Raw genomic sequence first — 17874 nt, forward strand, 5'->3', positions numbered from 1 at the left:
ATGCAAATTATGTTCTAATGGTAAAGTGAATAACTGAACAACAGAATAATGAGCGACAAATAAATATGAATATTGAGAGTGAGTTGAAGTAAGATTTTTTGATGTGGTCATGTTTTTTTTATAGATTTCTGTATAAGCTTATCTTTTTGTCTATGATGTCTCTTATCATATTAAGTTATAGTCAAGCAGTATATTGGAAATAGTTAGATTTTATTTGTTGATTATGTGATTAATATGTCAATAATAGATTATTTATAGGATTAAATAAGTTTTTGGTTTTTTAAATTTTAGTGAAAATTAAAATTAGTCTATCTTTAAAATTTTGGATTAATTTAGTCTTTTATTTCTAAAAGTGAATGAATTTAGTTATTTTAATCAATTTTTTTAAATATCTCGAATGTGAATAATAGATATATAACTTAACTTCAAAAGTAGTATTTAAATTAAGCACATGGCCAATGGTGAAGTAGTTCTGAATAACTTAAAAAATCTTAGCGTGGTGCTACTTTTAAGTATGACGACGAGGACAAAAATTTTTGAACAGGATTTTGTGTAGTTAGTTGTGTTGCACAAGTTTGGAAAAACGTAGCTCAATGTTGAGTAGGAAAAAACATTAAGGTTTAGTAAAAAAGAAAAGAAGAAACACTAGTAATACAAAAACACTCTACACAGGTAGATGTCCTCATAACTCTACTTTAAAGTAGTATCACTACTAGTTTTTCACATGTGGTATCCTCTACTCTTGTATACACACACGATCATAGAAAAAGAAATACAATTACATAGATGAGTAAGGTAGTGTATTTAAAAAAGATGTTTTGATAGAAACAGGTCATATCCAAATAATTTATTTAATCAAACATTGTATAATTAGATCTAAAAACTACCTCTACAAGATTTTGTATTTAGAGTCGAACCTAGAGATCCTACCCTATCATTAGAATACCAATAACACACCCAGCACTAGCTACATGGCGCCCAATGCTACCCCTCACGCCCAATTAGAGTACCCTTGGAGATCCAAGTGTGAGTTTAAATCCCACATTGATTAAAAATGAGAAAGTAGAGCACTATATGAATAATGACCCATAAACCCATAACCTTAAGGTTTTAGGTTGAGAGTGATGTCAATGTCTTATGTGGTTGGGCTTAGATCTCATTGGTGTTGTATCTCCCTAGTGATACCCCTTCTATAGACCTAACAAGTGGTATCAGAGCTGATGGTTAAAATCGATTCAGATGAGTGCAGTATGGTCCTAGTATCGAAAGTCTTCCTTGAAAGGGTACCAGGTAAGCGTGTCCCGTTAAGAAAAGAACGACGATACAGAAAAGGACAGAAAAGGAGTACTCATGGTTAGGAATGCTTCTGCTAGAGGGGGAGTGTGCCAATGTGGTTGAAGGGACTCACACTTGAGGGGGAGATTGTTAGGAATCCAAGTGTGAGTCTAAGTCTCACATTGACTAAAAATGAGAAAGTAGAGCACTATATAAGAATAAAGACCCATAAACTCATTGCCTTAAAGTTTTGGGTTGAGAGTGGTGTCAATATCTTATATGGTTAGGCTCAGGTCTTAGAGTGGTGTCAATATCTTATATGGTTAGGCTCAGGTCTCATTGGTATTTGTTCTCCCTAATAAAACTCCCTCCTCTGTAAACTCATCACCTCACGCCCAATTAGAGTACCCTTGGAGATCCCAATTAGCGTCTGATAGCCCTTGCGTTGGCACTCAACGCCCACAAGTCAATGAGATATGATATTGAGGGATCTTTTTGAGTTTTCTTTCTAAATTTTATTTTCTAGTTAAATATAGGAAATAATGATTCATGTAATAAGAATTAAATATAATATTAGTTGGTATTAATATTATATGAATTATGATTGAAAATTATTCATGATTACGGACTTTGTAATAAAATTAGATACGGACTTTGTAATATAAAATTATTCATGATTATTGAGAATTAATGTGAAATTCAAAGAGTTTTGCCAAATTCATACTATAAAAATAAGGACTTTGTAATAAAATTAGATATATGAATTATGATTGAAAATTGAGTTCTCTTTGTGAGATTTGTGTTGAGTTTTGTCTTATAAGAACCTCAATTTTGATCTTATCAAGATAATCTATGATGATTATATCCATGACGTATCACTCACATTTTTATCTCTCTTGAGTGTGGTGTTAATATTTTTTCCAAACTGAATATCACAATGATCCTCCCTAGTTTTTTCATCAACTGTCCAAGTGGCCGCCAACAGCACTGCAGAGGCTCTCAGTTAGCATCAGAAATTTAAACTTCCTCTTTGAGTTTTAATTTAGCGATTTGACTATTCTTGAACTATTCCCCACTTAATAACTTCATGAAATTATAATATATCAATCTATTAACCTAAAAAGTGCCAAATCTAATCAATCAAAAGTCTCGTAGAGAAGTTCTCATCAACAACACAACCTCAGTTCTACAAAGACAAACACAATCTTTGATGCCAATTGAAACAAAGTTACCAATCTTTGAAACAAAACCATCATCAAACAAGATTCCACACATCAAAGTTATAGATAGTTCAAGTAAATAATAAATCTACTAGAATTTTAGAAGGAGCTGAAGAAAAACTTACTTTATTCAACAAAGTAATCAAATACATAAATGGACCACAACACTAGGACTCCTACAATGTTTTTCGATCTTTAAATAAATCGGTGGGAGGTTAGAATTCTTAAAGAGGAGGTACAGGAAAGAAATTTTATTTTTTTCTTAGAAATATAGTAACTTTTATATAAATATAAATGAACTCTATTTAATTATTTTCTATTTATATTAAAACTTTTTTATATAAAATAATTAAGTGTATTTTTTAAAAGTTTTATCTCACTTAAAAAAATTTCTAGGGTTTTACAAAACAAAGCAATAAAAATAAAATTTTGAAGTAATGTAATAAAATAAAGTGTTTTAATGAAAACAAAATGATATATATATATATATATATATATATATATATATATATATATATATATATATATATTTGGATCATATTAAAAAAAAGCTTAAATAAGTTTTGAGTGTTTGATAAATTTGAAATTTTTTAAGAAAGTTCAATTAAATATGTGTACTTTAGTGAATTTTTAAAATTTTAAAACTTTTCAATTAAATTCTCGTAATTAGATTTTTATTATCTTATAATTTATTAAATTTTTAATTTTTTAATTTTGTATTTTGTATATAATTTTATGATTTTATAATATAAAAATTTTATACTTTTATAGCTTCATATTTTTCTAATTTTTTAATTTATTAACTTTATAATTTTATAATTTTATAATTTTTCAATCTTACAATTTTATAATTTTGTACATTGATAATTTTATAAAAATATAATTTTATAAATTTATGATTTTATTGTTTATACATTTATAATTATAATTTTATAATGTGATGCTTTTATAATTTTGTAATTTTACAATTTCATATTTGTATAATTTTATAGATTTTTTATTTTATTATTTTGGATAATTTTATAATTTATAGTTTTATTATTTTATAAGACATTTAACAAAAAACATCTAAGTGTATGTACCCAATTAAAAAATTTTAAAATCTTGAGAACTTAACGTATCACAAAGATTTAAGAAAGATTTAATTGAAAATTTTTAAATTTATAAAGTCTAAAAAAGTCAAATATTTTTCTTATATGTTTATATGTATTGCTCTTATATTGCTCAAAAATTGCTCTTTAACATACCATAAAACTTAATTAAGTACAAAAATATCAAATATTGCTCTTATATGTATTAAATTAATATAATTAATATAAATAATGTATATTAAATTCATGACATATTATATGAATATTTAGAAAACAACAAATTTATATAGTGTTCCTAATCTCATCATTATTCTTGTGTATAGAGAGATGAGAAGTGAACACTAATAACAATACCAATCAGAATTTTATTTTCTGTTGAAGTGGTTTTTGAAGCTTAAAGATAGTGTAAGAGGGTGGAGTAACATGCAAATGTGTAAGTTAGGCAAGACAATTAGGTATGTATTTAATAAGATGGTTTATTTGTTTATAATTAAGTCAATCATTCATTTAACTAACAAATAAATGGTTATATTGTTCATCATTTATCTTTTAGAAGACGTTGACTTAAAAGCCCCTAACGCACCACTGGAAGTAGGGCATATGTGCCTTTATATGTTGTTTTCCGCCACGTGATAAAAAAAATCATTTTTTTCTTTTTTTATGGTATAATTTAAAAATTAGTTTTTACTTTCAAATTATATAACTTGAAATTAAAAAAAAATAAAAACAATTCTAGACTATACGGTTCAAAATTTAAAAATGACATTTTGATTATACAATTTAAAAGTAAAAAATAACTTCAAAAAATTTGAGAAAATTAATAAAAACTAACTTTCAAATGACACAGTCTGGAAATTATTTAATTTCTAGATTATACATTTCAATTTTTTATTTTATTCTTAAATTATACAAATCAAAATTCTTTTTCATAAAAGAAAGTTATTTTCAGATTATATAACAAAATATATATATATATATATATATATAAACTAATTCATTAATCTATTATATTAAACAATTTTATTTCAAATGAATTTACCAGCTTTTAAATCTTACCCTTTTTCAATTTGTAGGGGCTATTTAGCTTTCAATTTGCGTTTTCAACTATTATTTCTTGTAAGGTAGTTAAACTTAAACCAAACAAAATGTAGATAATTTATAAGTTAGGCACCTAGCTTCTTTTTTCCTTTTTCTTTACTGAAAATATATTAATAGAAATGTTTGGTACATTTTTTTATTAAATATAATTAATTTAAAAGTTTTGATTTAATAGTCTATAAAATGAATGTATGAATGTACGATTTACAAGCAAAGAGTTGATTGATATTTTTAAAATTGTTACAATGACTTTTTATCCTCGCCTAATTAATAATACTTTTTAATAAATTAACACTACTTCTAACATGTCATTTAATTTTTAATTTTTTAATACCTGAAATTATAATTAACTTTATTATAATTGACAATAATTTTTGGTAATTTATAGTATTTTTGGGATGTTACTTCAAGAATATTTTTAATTTGCAAGTTTGTAATTTTTTTTTATTAAAATACTTATTATTTTTGTTTATTTTTTGTTTAATTATACCTTTGGTCCCCATTTTGGAGTCAAAATCTCAAAATGGTACCCAAATTTTTAAAAGTCTCAAATTGGTCCCTTTTTTTGTTAAAACATCTCACGTTTGTCCTTTCTGTTAAGTCAAGGTTGACGCCGTTAGAGGGCGTGCCACGTGGACCAAAAACATAATTAAACCTTTATTTTTTCTAGATAAAGTTGAAATTTATTATATATAGCCGAGACGAAAGGTCGAACAAAATTGATCTCGACAGGAGTTTGAGTCGAGTCAAGATCGTGTCAGCAGTCAAGCTAAGTCAACTTGGGATGAAATTATTGACAAAAGAAGAAGATAAACATCTTGTTTTAGTAAAGAGTTTTAATGATGATGACTTATGGAGAAGTGTGAAAGACTTAATGATGATTCATGGAGAAATGAATACATAAGTAATGTTTGGATTTAAGATATACATTGAAGAATTAAGAGTTTAGTTGTTGAAGTCTTGTAATTTGTATATCTTATTTAAAATAGTTAAATTAGTAATTAAGAGTCAAATAACCGAAGCAACAGACTATTGAGAGAGTTTTAATTTTTATAGTACTTACTGAAATAATCGATTATTCTTAGTGATCATTGATTACCTTAATGAAAAATAATTTTTGAAAAAAGTCACCGGTGTAATCGATAATCAACGGTGCTAGTTGTGACTTGACCTTTCATATTCTTAACCTAATTTCGAAAGTGGCTTCTATAAATGAAGGTGAGAGCTTTCTTTAAAAAAACACGGAAGTTAGATAAGTCTAAGTACTTGAGAATTCTATGTGGAAGGTTTTGGAAACTTAGTGTGGGTAGTGGAATCTTGAGTGATTAAGTGTTATTACTATTGCTGGTGAAGTTGTTCATCTCTTGTGTGATTCAAGAGATGTGTCTTCATTCTTTGTGGGACTCACATGAGGTGTTCATCCCTTCTGGATATTAAGGGAGGTGTCTTTCATCACTTATGACTTCAAGAGAGGTGTTGTTACTCAAATTTGTAATTTTAGTTTATTTTTAGTGTTTAGTTAATTCCTTTTTTGAGAGATTAATAACTAGACGTATGTCTTTTGATTTGAACCAATATAAAATATCTTGTACAATTTTCTCTTCCACACTCTCTTTATTTTATTGTGATTATTAAAAAAGAGGAAAAAAAATTAATTCGACTTTGATTTTAAGACAGGTTAAATTTTAAAAGAACAAATTTTATTAACAAACCAATTTACTCCACCCATTGGTTTTGTCCAAACGCGAATATTCCCCTACGCGATTCTAACATAAATTTGAGCCAAGTCAGCCTGGGCCGAAAGTCAAGCCGAGTCAGTTTGGGTTAAAAGTGGAGCAAAGTTGGCCCGATTTAAAATCCAACTTAAGTCAACTCGGGCCTAATGTCGAGTAGTGTTGGCCCTAGACTGAAGGTCAAGTCGAGTTAGGCAAACCGAAGGTTTAGCTGAGTCGGCTCAAGGAGAAGTTCGAGTTGAGTCGGCTCAGATCAAATGTCGGGCAGAGTCAGCCCGAAGGTCGAATCGAGCTAAGTTGACTATGGTTGAAGGTCGAGCTGAGTAAGCCTGAACCGAAGGTTGAGCCAAGTTGGCTAGGCTGGAGGTCAAGCATAAGGCTCGGGCTGATGGTCAAGCCGAGTCAATTTGAACCAAAGTTTGAGCTGAGTCAGCCCGAACCGAATGTTGAATCAAGTCGGTCTAGGTCGAATGTGGTGTTGAGTCAACCTAGCCAAAAGTTAAGCCGAGTTAGCCTAGACCAAAGGTCGAGCCTAGTCGACTAGGCCAAAGGTCAAGTAGAAAATGCTCGGACCCAAAGTCATCTTGAACCGAAGATTGAGCCGGACTAGCCTGGGTTGAACGTCAAGCTTAGTCTACCTAGGCATAGTAGAGCCAAGTCAACTTGGGCGAAGGTGGAGTCGAGTCAACCTCGACTGATAGTTGAGCTTAGCCAGCCCAGGCCGAGTGTCAAGTCGAGTCGGGTTCAGCTAAGTATCGAGTCGGGTTCGGCTAAATATCGAGCCAAGTTGACTGAGTTTAAGATTTAACCGAATCCTAATATTGTCGAGTCGAGTCAACCTGAGTCGTGTCAGTATGAGTCGAATGTTGAGGTCAGCTCAAGCAAAAGTCCATACGAGTTGTCTTGGATCGAAGGTGGAACTAACTCGAGCTTAATGATAAAATTGTGTTTGGTTTAAAATTAAATTACTTTATCCAAATAAAAGAAAAATTAAAACTTAAGATATTTTACTGTATCCAAACAAATTATTTAAGTAATGAAAATAATTCAATTACAAATAATTCAAATATTATAAATTTAAACTTTTTAAATTGTTTAAATCTCTTGATCCAAACTTTAAAACCGGTCTTTGAGTAGCCATCAATCATATTAATTATATATATATATATATATATATATATATATATATATATATTTATTTATTTTCAGGAGAAGAGTAGGTTAAATATGTAGTTATACATATCATAATATCATAATGTTGACTATTATAGGTTTAATTGAATGGTTAGTTCACTCTTATGTTTGTTTGTATTTTATGATTATACTATAATCATGTTTTGATGTTAAAAAAAAATTAATTTTATAGATTGAAGTTTAAGAGAACTTATTGATTCTTTGAGATATTTTTAAATTATATATTTTACTTTGATTATGTATTTATTTATTTTAATATATATATATATATATATATATATATATATATATATATATATATATATATATATATATACATTACAACTAAGAAAATAACTATATATTTTATAATATTTTGAAACTATAAATTTAGGATATTGCAATAATTGTCTTCAAATGATACCCTTTCTTAATGTGCAAAAAATACTATAAAAAAATTCTTCCAATACAAAATTATAATTAGTTAAAAGTAAAATAATAAAAATCCTAACGACCAAATTTACGAATAACCAAGAAATAATAAACTAAACAAGAAAACTTAATTTGCTGTAAAATAGAGCAACACAATTATAATCAACCCCTTTCATTTATATCTTTACTTATTGGTAAGCTTATTCATTAGTTCCCCTTTTCTAATACACTTTAAGATTCCAATTTTAATGAAATAAATTATCGTTTCGTAATTTTGTATATAAATAACAAAAACTCTGAACAACTTTCCAATCAGTTAAGCTTTTCACCAGTCATGCCCAAAAACAATGAAAACGTTATTCCAAAAACAAATATAATCATAAATCTTTAACGGATTATTAGAATTTGAAATTCATTATCATATTTCGATAGTATTTTAATAGTTCCTACTTTCTGTCTTTATCTTTTCACAAATTTTTTTAATGAAAGGAAAAAGAAGAAAATAAAAAATAGTACATATAATCTGTAAATATTAATATATACTTAGCGGAGGAGAGTTTGAATCATGTATAACAGATTTCTGTTCAAATTTCACTACTGTAATTATTCATACAAGATTGAAAAAATATATATATATATATATATATAATAATTTAAGGATTAAAATGAAGTATTTGATAAGAAATTCAAAAGCATGATCAGCGACGAGGTTATCTCTTTAGGATTAAAAACAATTATTTCTACTTTATTAGTACGTATTGAAACAAATCATTGATCGTTTCAAATAATACAAATTAATGTTTTAACATAATGTTAAAAATATGTGGTATTTCAAAATAAGTTCTTAAAATTGTAAAAATAAATTATATTTGTATATCTCAAAATAAATATTAAAAATTGAAAATAATTATATGAAAACGAATATATATATTTAAACAGAGATAATATATAAATGTATATTTTTTGGCCGTTTCTTTACTTGTGTGTTAGCCAAAGTCAAACCCACGTTGAACTTCATTGTTGCATCCTACAATCACGGATCACATTTTCGTTACAAAGAACAAATTTTATGTTCGTGGTTAGACTTAGTAACAGATTCAGACGAGTTTCTTGTGTCTTTCCTTGAATATTTAAGTCTAATTGTACTTTTTTGAATTTTATTTAATATAAGATTCAACTTGATTTATTAACATAATATTGTAATTCTTAAGTATTCATTTTTTAAAATTTAAATCTAACGATAATACCAATATCAATATAATTTTATGGAAAAAAAAATATTTTTTTTTTAACTTAGCTAAAAGTTAATAAACACAGTTTAATTTATTTTTTAATTGAAATTCCTTTGGTAGAGTGCGGGGAGTGATAGCATATTAGCATCATCACCAGATAGAGCCTTTCCCGGATCATACCACTTTTTTTTTATTTCCATGCAGGTCCCTCCCATAAGAACAAAAATGGACCAGGTGACTGTGACACCCTATTTATTAACAAGCTTCGATTCATTAATAATGCCCCATAATAATTTTTTTTATATTTTAATTCCAATAAATGTTTCATTTATTTAATATTTCGAATTTCATGTTAATCTGAATTTGAACATAAAAATCTGAATTTGAAGGCGAAGCGAAGCAAAGGTGTTGGAAGAAATTTGAATATTGTATATTTGTATGTTGGTTGCGATTCCGTGCAATGATGGAACAAGGTGGCGTAGAAAAGGTACAAAAAAAACGTGGCCACTTTTTGAGCACCAAATTCACATTCACATTCACATGTAATATGAAATGCAGGTCAACAACTAACAATAACATTAAGATTGCTTAGGAAGCATGCGACGTGCACGCGGCACTCACAGATTTTTTTTTTCCCATTTTTTCTCAGGTCACATAATTATATTAAGAACAACCTTTATAATGTTAGTAATTTTAAATCTAAAGAATTTTTTAAACGATTACAAAAATATGTTTTTAGTGTTTATGCTTTTGGTCAAATGCGAATGTAATTTCGTAAGGCTGGTTTTGATTCTGGAGTAAATGTGATTTTTTTTTTTATTAGAACATGATGACTAATGCATGTAAAAGTTATACAATGCTTATATGTCTCTGTCCATTGGTGAGACACTTGAATTCTATTTAAATAATTAATTATTAATTAAAATATGATGACATACAAACGTATTCTTTTTATAAGAGTTAGGTGTTATACATAAGAGTCTTTGATATTATCCTTTTTCTTTTACCATGTTAAATTAGTTAAGAGGTGACTAGATCTAAAGCAATCCGATCCAATTTTAATTGACTTACCTTGTTCTTTTTAGTTCTATTTGTGAGTATCGTAGGGTTTCACATTGTTAACAATGTTTTCTCTAAGTTGGTCTATTTTCTAATCAGTGTGTTGTTTGTCTAGTTCGAGTTACTTGGAGTTTCTACTGATTTTGAAACATATATAGCTTCCTTTCCATTTAGAGTTGTTGTTACTTGGCAGGCAAGCAACTATCAAGTAGGGAGAGTTAAACTATACTAAAATATCGTTTCAAATTTCCTAGAGCTATTTAAAGTTGTGCATTAAATGTTGGATGACTTATTATTGATTTTTTAGTTTCAATTCCAGTTATTGCACTTTGTTGTTTTTGGTTAATTTGAGCATTAATGAACCATATTTTTATTTATAAATAAAGTTGTGAATTGGGTTGCAATAATAGGTGTAGTTAGATGTTTAAAGATGTTATAATGAACATGCATGGTTGAATGAGACTTGAAAATTGGTTGCACAATTTGCACACTTACTATTACTTGCATATCGGAGGAGTGTTTTTATTATAGGTGCTAAAATGAGCTAAAAATAATACAAATTGTGCAATATTTATCGCTAATCAAATCAACGAGAAACATAGAATAAAACATGTAAAGTAAGATAAGAACAAATAATCATCTCATATTCTGCAATTAATGTTATTACATGCAACATTTATTTTTGTAACTTTTACGCAAGAATAACAATATACCCTTATGTATAGCTAGAAAATGATTACAAGTAAGTTAAAAGTATGTAATGATAACTAACTAATATACTAGAGTGTAGAAAGATTATTAGTTTATCAAATAACAAAAAGACATGATCATCGTGTAGAAAGATTATTAGTTTATCAAACAACAAAAAACATGGTCATCAAATGATCTACTGTTTGATGCCATCTACAATTGCTTGACGATATTTACAATAATCAAAATACTAAATCCTTGAAATAGTTTTGCACGCCAATGTCTACAATAAGTGCATCACACAATTACTTGAGTGCCCATCAAGTTGTTCAAACTTTCTTCCAGTCATTCAACCAATAAAAAATATTGCTCTAACTATGACTTGAAATTTGAGTGAGAGAGATGTCAAAGTAATTTTCTCTTCTTTAGAATATCATCACATCGTGATGAAAATGCATGACTTATAAGTGGATTATGAAACTTAGTAGGGTGTTGCTCAAGTCAAATTGCTTAAGTGATGGTATGAAGAATGAGTAATGAAATGCAATGTCAATCATCTCTTCACCGGAAGCTTGGACACTCTAAATGTTAATTGATTACTTAAGTAAGGAAAATGCCATATGAACCATCCCTTCGTGAAATATTGATCAAGTGCTAAAAGGACAATTAAATGATATGTTATATTGTTTAGGTGAGAGGACATCCACTAAAGTTATGTGAGTTTTCATTCAAGCGACACACTCATAAATCAACCAACATTTCTCTCAAGTTAATAACTCAATTTTCAGATTTTTTTATTCTTATTACTCAATTTTAAGATTAAGTATCCTTGAGTAGTTGTTTAAATTGAGTATGAGTTTTGTTATCTTTATATAAATGATGTATTTTGATTTAAAAGTTGGTTATGTAATCACAAAGTCTGACTAATTAGTATATTATTATATACATGAGGTGTTGAGAATAAATATATATGATGATGTTGGAAAGTAATATTCATAATGATATTCTTGTGATAAGTGTATGCATGAGTGGATAACTATGAAGGTATTAATATTAAATTATTGATTTGTTGTGTAAGTATTAAGTCGAAGTTTGATTGATATCTATATTCTAACTATACACCGAGTTAGATAGATAAATATAGGGTTAAATATATTTTTGGTCCCTTAACTTTCAGTGAATTTTGGAATTAGTCTATTTCGAAATTTTTGACCAATTTAGTCCTTTATCTTTCGAAATGCGTGGATTTAGTCCTTTTAATCAAATTTTGTTAAATTTATTTGACATTTCAAGCACGTTTCATAATAGTATTTGACTTAACATTAAGAAAAAAATGTGTCAAACAGTATAGATAACTCAAATACAATCTTGAAATATGTACGAAGCATCAAATAAACCTACTAGAATCTGATTAAAAAAACTAAATTCACGTATTTTGAAAGATGAAAGACTAAATTGGTTCAAAGTTTCGAAATTGACTAATTTCAAAATTCACTGAAAGTTAAGGAACCAAAAACATATTTAACCTATAAATATATTATATGTAAATGAAAGTTTCTAACATTAAATTTATTAGGATAAAAGACCATTAATACTTGATAAAAAGAGTAAAAAAATTAAGGTTAGAAGTCATTTATACTTAACAAAATGTATAAGAGATTACAATTTCATGTAGATTATATAATAAAAATATCTTAACTTTATCGATATATTTAAAATGTATTTTATTACTAATTTACTAATAAAAGATATCTATGATTATTTTTTTCAAAAACAATTCATATACAAAAAATAAAACTAATAATGTGAACAAATATATATACAACTCAATATTAATTATTAGAACATAAACTTTCAAAAAGTAAACTAATATTTCAATTAACAAATTTCAGTACATTTTCATTCATTCATTCTCTCTATATATAAATAAATAAATAAATCAGTTACTCTTATATTTGAAGTCGAAAATTTCAAATTTGAAGTCCCCTAACTCAAATAATAAATTTAAATGAAAAATTGAAATTAATAAGCTTGCACAAATAAATAACAGATCAAAAATGAATAATTTATGAATAAACCTTAAACTAAATTTCGAATTTCATTCATATATGATAATGATAAAATAGGTGTATGTATTGTTGACATATGTTGAAAAATGTGGCATCAAAGGTTAAGTGTGAGATATTATTGGATATGAGTAGTTAGTTTAGTTTGTTTTTCAAGTAAATAAAATAGACCAGAAACACTTAGTTAATTAATTAGTTAATGCCACATACCGTCAAACTTCAAACCAATACTTATTTTTAAAATAAAAATATCTAAATATAAATAATTCCAATTTAAAAAAAAAATGACCTAAAACTACTTTCATTCAAAATCAATTTTTATAAATACTCACAAATTACACATGTTTGTTATGTGATGGCAATGGCTGAAATAAGAACCGAGGATATGTTTACGTTCATTGGAGGAAATGCATGTTACTCACTTATGGTAGCTTATCACGCAAAGTAAGTTTTGGCGTGAAAAACACACACACATGTTATAATTGTTTTGTATAAGTACATTTTTTTTTATTTTAATTAATTAAAATGTCTCTTGATGATACTTAAAATAAACATATTCAGTTTTACATTCAATCGAGTGAAATTAACATGTAAAAGATTAATTATTGAATTAAAATAATGCATTCAAAATATAGATATTGAAATCTTGAAAAATATAAGTAAAACTAAAGCAATGGATTAAACTAATAAAGAGTAAAGTTGCAATCAAAATTTGGTCTTTACTCACGTGCCTAAAATTTTGTTGGCGGAAGTGATATATAATACATTTTATTCATGCGAATGGCTTCAAAATTCGAAAATCTATATATACCATATTACATTTTACTCCTTTTAAGTATATTATTTTGTAATATGGATATTCTTCTACTAAATAAATAAACAAAAAGGAGATATATACACGCTTTTAAATACAAAAAAGTTATAAATAAAAATGTCAAAAAAACATATTGATATTGCCTTTTTTTATCAGCAAAAATTAAATTATCATCTATACTATAAAACCATGAAATGCTTGTATACAATTTTTATAAAAATAAATAATACAATCTAAAATACATAAAAAATATACACATATACAAATATTTATACAAAGATAAAAATAAAGTAAAAAATTATATTTTTTATTATCTTCCAAACATTTTTATTTTTACAATTGTACATATATTTGCTCATAAACATAATCTAGTTATCACATTTTACAACATAAATAAGTATAAGAGAATGTTAAAAAAAAAAAAAAGTTAGAAATCTAAATATGAATTGAAAGTTTCACATTATTTAAAAATGAGAATTGTGTGAAATATATAAAAAACTAGACCCACAAACATTAAACCTTAATGTTTTATAATAGATATGGTGTTAGGTCTATTATATATGTAACTCATACCTTAGAGGTGGTCAACCTTCCTTGTCTATTCCAGTAAAAAGACTTTCAACAAGGACGTCAAAATCTATGATTTCTCATGATATCCAGCTTGATAGAGACAAGTATGTTTGTTGATATAAGACCCAACCATAATTAGGATCAATGAAAGTGTGTTTAAATAAATGGGTAGGACAAGTTTGTTCTATTACGGTAGAAACCAATGATAAAACTAAACTCACACTTGTAAGGGTGATCGTTAGGAATTCAAATATGAGTTAGAAGTCTAACATTGGGTAAAAATGAAAAAGTCAAGTGGTATATAAGAAAAACAAAACCCACAAACATTAATCCTTAAGGTTTTATGTTGAATATGGTGTCATGGTCTCTTATATGGGCAACTCATACCTCAGAGGTGGTCAATCTCCTTAATTTAGAGCCAATGATGTGTCTTGGTGGGCGACTCGGGTGGAGACAAGTATGTACCATTGTGGTAAGATCCAACCGCAATTAGGGTTAATAGAAGTGTGTTAAGATAAATGGGTGGGACAAGTGTGTCTTATTGTGGTAGAACCTTGTGGTAAAACCTAACTCTTGTGAAGGAGACATAGAAATGAGAAAATTGAATGGTGTATAAGAAAAACAAGACTCGCAAACATTAAGCCTTAAGGTTTATGTTTGGTATGGTTTCATCTCTTATATGAGCAACTCATACCTTATAGGTGGTCAATCTCCCTAGACCATTATAGTAAAAAATTCCAAAAATATCATTGTTAACAATTCATAAATAATCAGATTTCAATCAAACACACCATATAAGAATCGTATAGACCAAACATGGATATTCAACAAGCGAAATATTAATTGAAGCCTTTCTGAAGACACCTATTAAGTATGTCCTACTAGAGAATAACATTTGATGCAATCCAAGATGTGGATTTACAAGCAAACCAACAAATCATGAAATCATGGTAAATTCATTTTAGCCCAAGTCGCACATCTACATATGTCATGATGTGTAATTGGATATCTATTGTCATATAGGTGTCAATACTTAATACACAAATCAATCAACAATTCACACATCATCCCATATATATGACCACAAGTTCATATAAATTCAATAAATCTTAATAAGCATTGTATGACAATTAATCCATTCAAATAAAATCACAAATCAATCAAATATAAATATTTTGCTTAGTAGGTCTTTTGGTCCCAATATTTGTGGGGTTTATTCAATGTGATCCCTCAATTTTTTTTCTCCTTAATTCAGTTCCCATTTCATTTAAAAGGAGCCAATGTGGTTCCTTCCATTAAATTGGTGTTGAAACTAATTTGAAGGTGACCATATGTCATTTGAATCCCTATTCTCCCTCTCAAATCCCCTATTCTCCAACAACATATCCCCACCTTGAGCCATATCCTTACAATTGTCGTGTCATACCGATGTAGTGAAACAACATTATTATATTGTTTGGAAGAAGGTGTATGCTACTCTGGTACACCAATTTCCCTTTGCCCTATGTCTGATCTGGCATCCAATGCGATGTTGCCAATGCATCGTGGTGGAGCTCCCCTATTGTTCTCTCTAGAGATCTTTTCGCCAGTGTATTACTAGAGCTCCCCAATCTCCACACCCTCAATCTCTGCATCAAGTCCCTTTTCGACACCTTCCCCACCGTCGTTGTTGCCTGTGTTGCTCTCCACAACCTATTGATGAAGTTCTATCACTTCTCTCCGACATGATTGGCCCCATTTGGTTCAATACCTTCCAACGAGTTTTTCTATCCATTTTCGATAGGATTTGGATGAACTCGGTCAATTGGCTTAGTTTAATGTCTCTTATAACACGTTAAGTGGTTTTATTCCTAGAAATTTGCAAACATTGATAAAGATTCACTTTTAGGCAATGCACTTTGTGGGAAACCACTTGGGATTTGTCCTTGAGATGATATTGATAGCATAAATGGTAGTTCAAATTCAAGTGGAGTTGGAGTGGGTAGAGCGAGTGTGATTGAAGGGGAAAAGAAGAAGGGATAACTTTCTAAGGTTGAACTGTCGTAGGGGGAGAGGAGTTTTGGGGAAGGAGGAGGCAAGATAGTATATGTCTTTGATGTCACATGGGTTGAAGTGGAAGGAAGAGGTCGAGGGATTGTGGTAGCTAAATGTGTTGGAGAAGGAGGAGGACGCTTGTAGTGGTAGTAAAATAAGGCTCGATGTGGTGTTGTGTCGTCAAAGAAAAGAGAGCTTGATAGGGACAAAAGGGTTTAGACTGACACGTGGTCACCTTCCAAATGGTGTCAAAGTATTCATGCTTACGATCATATTAAATTCATAAGTAATCAAATTAATTATTATACATTTTTACTCTATTTATCTAAGATTGATGATAAAATCATAAGAAAATTAAGAGAATGAAGAATTTATAGAGTAAATAGAAACTTACTCGGTTTAAAATTTGACCAGGTAGATATGCTTCCTAACTTTTCAACTATGAGGTGTGATTATATTGTGAAAGATAAGAGGTACGGATAGATGATACTAGAGAGGATGGAAAGAATAAACTCTTGGGAGAAAGAACAAAGAGAAAAAGGAACCGAGAGAAATAACATTACCAATATTTTCTTTATCAGTATTAAATGTTATATTATGTTAAATACACGCTTAAATGAAATAGATTTTTTTTTTATAATAAGCGGAAAATATTGAAATCAAAATATTTTTTTAAAAAATTTTAAATTAATATTATTAAAATTTTAAAATTAAATTTATTTAAGAACATATTCTATATAGAATTTTCTTATGTATATTGAATTTGAATATTTTGAACAACAAATACTATATTTATAACATTGCAACTACAAAATATTTAAACATTTAAAGTGTTTCATATCATATGTAGTGAACATTGGGTTAAATATGTTTTTGTCTCTGAACTTTCAGTGAATTTTGGAATTAGGCCATTTCGAAACTTTGGATCAATTTAGTCCTTCATCTTTTGAAATATGTGGATTTAGTCCTTTTAATTAGATTTTGTTAAGTTTATTTGACATTTCAAGCGTGTTTCATAATAGTATTTGACTTAACATTAAAGCGAAAATGTGTCAAACGGTATAAACTGTTAGAAAATGATTACTCAAATAATACTAATAATAATACAAATATAAAATGATATAATAATAATTATTAAATCAATAGTAATACTAAAACATATATATAAATCAATGAATATTAATAAGAGATCAATAATTATAATAAAAATAATAAATAAAAATAAACAAGGAAAGGAGTAGAAATATCCTGGGTTGAGACACGCATAACACTATCCTTAGAGAGAAAACGCCCTTACTGCACAGGGCTAAACAAATACACAGTCATATGTGTTTCAAATCATTTGTCTTTATCTCCCAAGATACAACAACCCGTCAAATCGATTGAG

The sequence above is a fragment of the Vigna unguiculata genome, chromosome 7 (assembly GCF_004118075.2).
Source record: "Vigna unguiculata cultivar IT97K-499-35 chromosome 7, ASM411807v1, whole genome shotgun sequence".
Lineage (NCBI taxonomy): Eukaryota > Viridiplantae > Streptophyta > Magnoliopsida > Fabales > Fabaceae > Vigna > Vigna unguiculata.